This window comes from Arachis ipaensis, chromosome B9 (genome assembly GCF_059453495.1).
Source record: "Arachis ipaensis isolate K30076 ecotype BB chromosome B9, ASM5945349v1, whole genome shotgun sequence".
Lineage (NCBI taxonomy): Eukaryota > Viridiplantae > Streptophyta > Magnoliopsida > Fabales > Fabaceae > Arachis > Arachis ipaensis.
The window spans coordinates 53,939,019-53,945,018 of record NC_142444.1 but is presented as its reverse complement, the minus strand read 5'-3'; the positions used below and the strand labels follow the sequence as shown (position 1 = coordinate 53,945,018).

Genomic DNA, 6,000 nt, shown 5'->3' with positions numbered 1-6,000 from the left:
GAATTTGCATTCAATTTGTCGAGTTTAATCAAGAATTAATTATCTTTTAGCCACTATAGATGCTACTTTGAATTGTGTGCAATTCTATTTATTTTAGGTAACATTTGGCTAGATTTGATGGAGTTTTCGTAGAGAAAGAGAAGAAGGCGAATGCTGCTATCAACCCTGACCTCTCTGTACTCAAACCTGAATAACTCGAGCTACAAAGGTATGATGGATATGACTTTAGTGGCGTTGGAAAGCTAACTTCTAGAGCTTTCCAACGATATATAATAGTCCATACTTCTCTTCCACCAGTTTTGCCAAGGCTGCGCCTAACTTGAGATTTCACAAGTTAGGCACAAGACACAACGAAAGCACGCCACATTGATTTTGCTTCACTCAAGTAAGGCACAACAATTCTCCAAGTAAGGTGCAGCCACCAAGCCCAGCATGCCATTCCTCACTGCATCCCTTAAGTAAGGCGCAGCTCCATTGGTGCACGAAATTGTGATTACACTTTTCACAACTCCGCACAACTAACCAGCAAGTGCACTAGGTCGTCCAAGTAATACCTTATGTGAGTAAGGTTCGATCCCACGGAGATTGTTGGCTTGAAGCAAGCTATGGTTATTTTGTAAATCTTAGTCAGGAGATTAATGATAAGAGTGGTTATTGATGAGCGGATAATTTATACGCTTTTTGGCATTGTTTTTAGTAGAATCTAGTTACTTTTAGGGATGTTTTTATTAGTTTTTATGTTAAATTCACATTTCTGGACTTTACTATGAGTTTGTGTGTTTTTCTGTGATTTTAGGTATTTTCTGGCTGAAATTGAGGGACTTGAGCAAAAATCAAATTCAGAGGTTGAAGAAGGACTGCTGATGCTGTTGGATTCTGACCTCTCTGCACTCAAAGTGAATTTTCTGAAGCTACAGAACTCAAAATGGCGCGCTTCTAATTGCGTTGGAAAGTAGACATCCAGGGCTTTCCAGCAATATATAATAGTCTATACTTTGGCCGAGTTAAGATGATGCAGAAGGGTGTTTAACGCCAGTTCTACGCCAGAAACACATCACAAACCAGAGTTGAACGCCAGAAACACGTTACAACCTGGCGTTCAACTCCAGAAAGAGCCTCTGCATGTGTAACATTCAAGCTCAGCCCAAGCACACACCAAGTGGGCCCCGGAAGTGGATTTATACATCAATTACTTATCTCTGTAAACCCTAGTAACTAGTTTAGTATAAATAGGACTTTTTACTATTGTATTAGACATCTTATGATTTTTAGTTCATCTTTGGATCATATTGATCACGTTTTGGGGGCTGGCCTCTCGGCCATGCCTGAACCTTTCACTTATGTATTTTCAAACGGTAGAGTTTCTGCACTCCATAGATTAAGGTGTGGAGCTCTGCTGTTCCTCATGAATTAATGCAAAGTACTACTGTTTTTCTATTCAATTCAACTTATTCCGCTTCTAAGATATTCATTTGTACTTCAACATGAATGTGATGAACGTGACAATCATCATCATTCCCCCACGAACGCGTGCCTGACAACCACTTCCGTTCCACCTTAGATCGGATGATTATCTCTTGGATCTCTTAATCAGAATCTTCGTGGTATAAGCTAGATTGATGGCGGCATTCATGAGAATCCGGAAAGTCTAAACCTTGTCTGTGATATTCCGAGTAGGATTCTGGGATTGAATGACTGTGACGAACTTCAAATTCGCGAGTGCTGGGCATAGTGACAGACGCAAAAGGAGGGTGAATCCTATTCCAGTATGATCGAGAACCTCAGATGATTAGCCGTGCCATGACAAAGCATTTGGACCATTTTCACAAGAGGATAGGATGCAGCCATTGACCACGGTGATGCCTCCAGATGATTAGCCATGCAGTGACAGCGCATCAGACCATTTTCACAGAGAGAATGAAAAGTAGCCATTGACAATGGTGATGTCCTTACATAAAGCCAGCCATGGAAAGGAGTAGGATGGACTGGATGAAGACAGCAGGAAAGCAGAGGTTCAGAGGAACAAAAGCATCTCTATATGTTTATCTGAAATTCTCACCAATGATATACATAAGTATTTCTATCTTTATTCTCTGTTTATTTATTATTATTTTCGAAAACTCCATAACCATTTGATATCCGCTTGACTGAGATCTACAAGATGACCATAGCTTGCTTCATACCAACAATCTCCGTGGGATCGACCCTTACTCACGTAAGGTTTATTACTTGGACGACCCAATGCACTTGCTAGTTAGTTGTATCGAAGTTGTGAATGAAAAACGATTTATTAAGACGTGCGTACAGAGTTTTTGGCACCGTTGCTTGAGATCACAATTTCGTGCACCAAGTTTTTGGCGCCGTTGCCGGGGATTGTTCGAGTTTGGACAAATGACGGTTCATCGTGTTGCTCAGATTAGGTAATTTTCTTTTTGTTTTATTTTCAAAAAAAAAAATTTTTCAAAAAAAAATTTTTTTTCAAAAATCTTTCAAAAATTTCTGATCTGTTTTCGAAAATTATTCTAAAATTTTTTAAGAATGAATTCTAGTGTTTCATGAAGCATGTTGAAGCCTGACTGGCTGTAAAGCCATGTCTAAATTCATTTGGATTGGGGCTTACCCAACATTATCAAGAGCAATCTAGTTGTTGCTAATCCACCTGCTGCTGTTCCAGATCCAAAAGATTTACATGCTAAAGCTTGACTGACTATTAAGCCATGTCTAACCCTCAGAATGGAGCTTTAGAATAAGAGTGCAAGATTCTTGGAATTCATATTAAAAATTTTGGAATCCTTATTTTTGTTTTTCACACTAATTTTCAAAAATTATAAAATAAAAATATAAAAAAATCACAAAATCATAAAAAAAATCAAAATTTTTTTGTGTTTCTTGTTTGAGTCTTGAGTCAATTTCAAGTTTGGTGTCAATTGCATTTTTTCTAAAAATTCTCTGCATTTTTCGAAAATTCATGCATTCATAGTGTTCTTCATGATCTTCAAGTTGTTCTTGATAAAACTTCTTGATTGATCTTCATATTATATTGTTTTGTGTTGTATGGTGTTTTTCATATGCATTCTTGAATTCTTAGTGTCTAAGCATTAAAGATTTCTAAGTTTGGTGTCTTGCATGTTTTCTTTGCATAAAAAAATTTTTCAAAAATAAGTTCTTGGTGTTCATCTTGATCTCCAAAGTGTTCTTGGTGTTCATCTTGACATTCATAGCATTCTTGCATGCATTCATTGTTTTGATCCAAAATTTTCATGCATTGAGTCTTTTTCATGTTTTTCTCTCTCATCATTAAAAATTCAAAAATCAAAAAAATATCTTTCCCTTTTTTCACTCATAAATTTCGAAAATTTGAGTTGACTTTTTCAAAACTTTTTAAAACTTAGTTGTTTCTTATGAGTCAAATCAAATTTTCAATTTAAAAAAATCTTATCTTTTTCAAAATCTTTTTCAAAAATCAAATCTTTTTCATTTTTCTTAGTTATTTTCGAAAATTTTAAAAATATTTTTCAAAAATCTTTTTCTTATCTTTATCACATAATTTTCGAAAATAACATCATCAATTAATGTTTTGATTAAAAATTTTCAAGCTTGTTACTTGCTTGTTAAGAAAGATTCAAACTTTAAGTTCTAGAATCATATCTTGTGATTTCTTGTGAATCAAGTCATTAATTGTGATTTTAAAAATCAAATCTTTTTCAAAACTAATTTTAATCATATCTTTTCAAAAATATCTTTTTATCTTACCTTTTTCAAAATCATATATTTTTCAAAAATTTGATTTTAAAATATCTTTTCTAACTTCTTATCTTCTTATCTTTTCAAAATTGATTTTCAAATTTGTTTCAACTAACTAACTAAATTTTTCGAAAATATCTTCCCTTTTTTTCAAAAATTCTTTTTAATTAACTAATTGTTTCAAATTTTAATTTTAATTTTCAAAAATCACTAACCATTTTTCAAAAATAATTTTCGAAATTCCTCTTTCTCTCTCATCTCCTTCTATTTATTTATTCATCTACTAACACTTCTCTCCCATCCAAAAATTCAAAGACTACCTCCCTCTCTGTGTTCGAGTTTTTTTTTCTTCCCTTCTTTACATTACATTCTTTTCTTCTTCTACTCACACAGGGGAACCTCTATACCTGGGTAAAAAGGATCCCTATTATTATTATTTTTCTGTTCCCTCTTTTTCATATGAGCAGGAGCAAGGACAAGAATATTTTTGTTGAAGCAGATCCAGAACCTGAAAGGACTCTGAAGAGGAAACTAAGAGAAGCTAAATTACAACAATCCAGCAAGCACCTCTCAGAAATTTTCGAACAAAAAGAGGAGATGGCAGCCGAAAATAATAATAATGCAAGGAGGATGCTTGGTGACTTTACTGCACCTGATTCCAATTTACATGGAAGAAGCATCTCCATCCCTACCATTGGAGCAAACAATTTTGAGCTGAAACCTCAATTAGTTTCTCTGATGCAGCAGAACTGCAAGTTTCATGGACTTCCATATGAAGATCCTTTTCAGTTCTTAACTGAATTTTTGCAGATCTGTGATACTGTTAAGACTAATGGAGTAGATCCTGAAGTCTACAGGCTCATGCTTTTCCCGTTTGCTGTAAGAGACAGAGCTAGAATATGGTTGGACTCTCAACCTAAGGATAGCCTGAACTCTTGGGATAAGCTGGTCAAGGCTTTCTTAGCCAAGTTCTTTCCTCCTCAAAAGCTGAGTAAGCTTAGAGTGGATGTTCAAACCTTCAGACAGAAAGAAGGTGAATCCCTCTATGAAGCTTGGGAGAGATACAAGGAACTGACCAAAAAGTGTCCTTCTGACATGCTTTCAGAATGGACCATCCTGGATATATTCTATGATGGTCTGTCTGAATTAGCTAAGATGTCATTGGATACTTCTGTAGGTGGATCCATTCACCTAAAGAAAACTCCTGCAAAAGCTCAAGAACTCATTGACATGGTTGCTAACAACCAGTTCATGTACACTTCTGAGAGAAATCCTGTGAGTAATGGGACGCCTCAGAAGAAGGGAATTCTTGAAATTGATACTCTGAATGCCATATTGGCTCAGAATAAAATATTGACTCAGCAAGTCAATATGATTTCTCAGAGTCTGAATGGAATGCAAGCTGCATCCAACAGTACTCAAGAGGCATCTGCTGAAGAAGAAGCTTATGATCCTGAAAACCCTGCAATAGCAGAGGTGAATTACATGGGTGAGCCATATGGAAACACCTATAATCCCTCATGGAGAAATCACCCAAATCTCTCATGGAATGATCAACAAAAGTCTCAACAAGGCTTTAATAATGGTAGAAGAAACAGGTTTAGCAAACCTTTTCCATCATCCACTCAGCAACAGATAGAGAACTCTGAACAAAATACCTCTAAATTAGCAAACTTAGTCTCTGATCTATCTAAGGCCACTGTGAGTTTCATGAATGAAACAAGGTCCTCCATTAGAAATTTGGAAGCACAAGTGGGCCAGCTGAGTAAAAGGATCACTGAAATCCCTCCTAGTACTCTTCCAAGCAATACAGAAGAAAATCCAAAAGGAGAGTGTAAGGCCATTGATATAACCATCATGGCCGAATCCAAAGAGGAAGGGGAGGACATGAATCCCAAGGAGGAAGACCTCCTGGGACGTCCAGTGATCAATAAGGAGTTCCCCTCTGAGGAACCAAAGGAATCTGAGACTCATCTAGAGACCATAGAGATTCCATTGAACCTCCTTATGCCATTCATGAGTTCTGATGAGTATTCTTCTTCTGAAGAGAATGAGGATGTTACTGAAGAGCAAGTTGCCAAGTTCCTTGGTGCAATCATAAAGCTGAATGCCAATTTATTTGGTGGTGAGACTTGGGGAGATGAACCTCCCCTGTTCACCAATGAACTGAATGCATTGGATCAACTGAGAATGCCTCAGAAGAAACAGGATCCTGGAAAGTTCCTGATACCTTGTACCATAGGCACCATGACCTTT

At 36.4% G+C, this 6,000-nt stretch overlaps 1 non-coding gene across 1 annotated transcript; it reads right to left on the bottom strand.

Moving 5' to 3' along the window:
• Window positions 1-4,737: 4,737 nt before the first annotated feature.
• LOC148544685 (small nucleolar RNA R71) lies at window positions 4,738-4,845 on the bottom strand. The gene has a single exon (XR_015901856.1). It is a non-coding gene; the product is annotated as a small nucleolar RNA R71 (small nucleolar RNA).
• Between the last annotated feature and the right edge of the window lie 1,155 nt (window positions 4,846-6,000).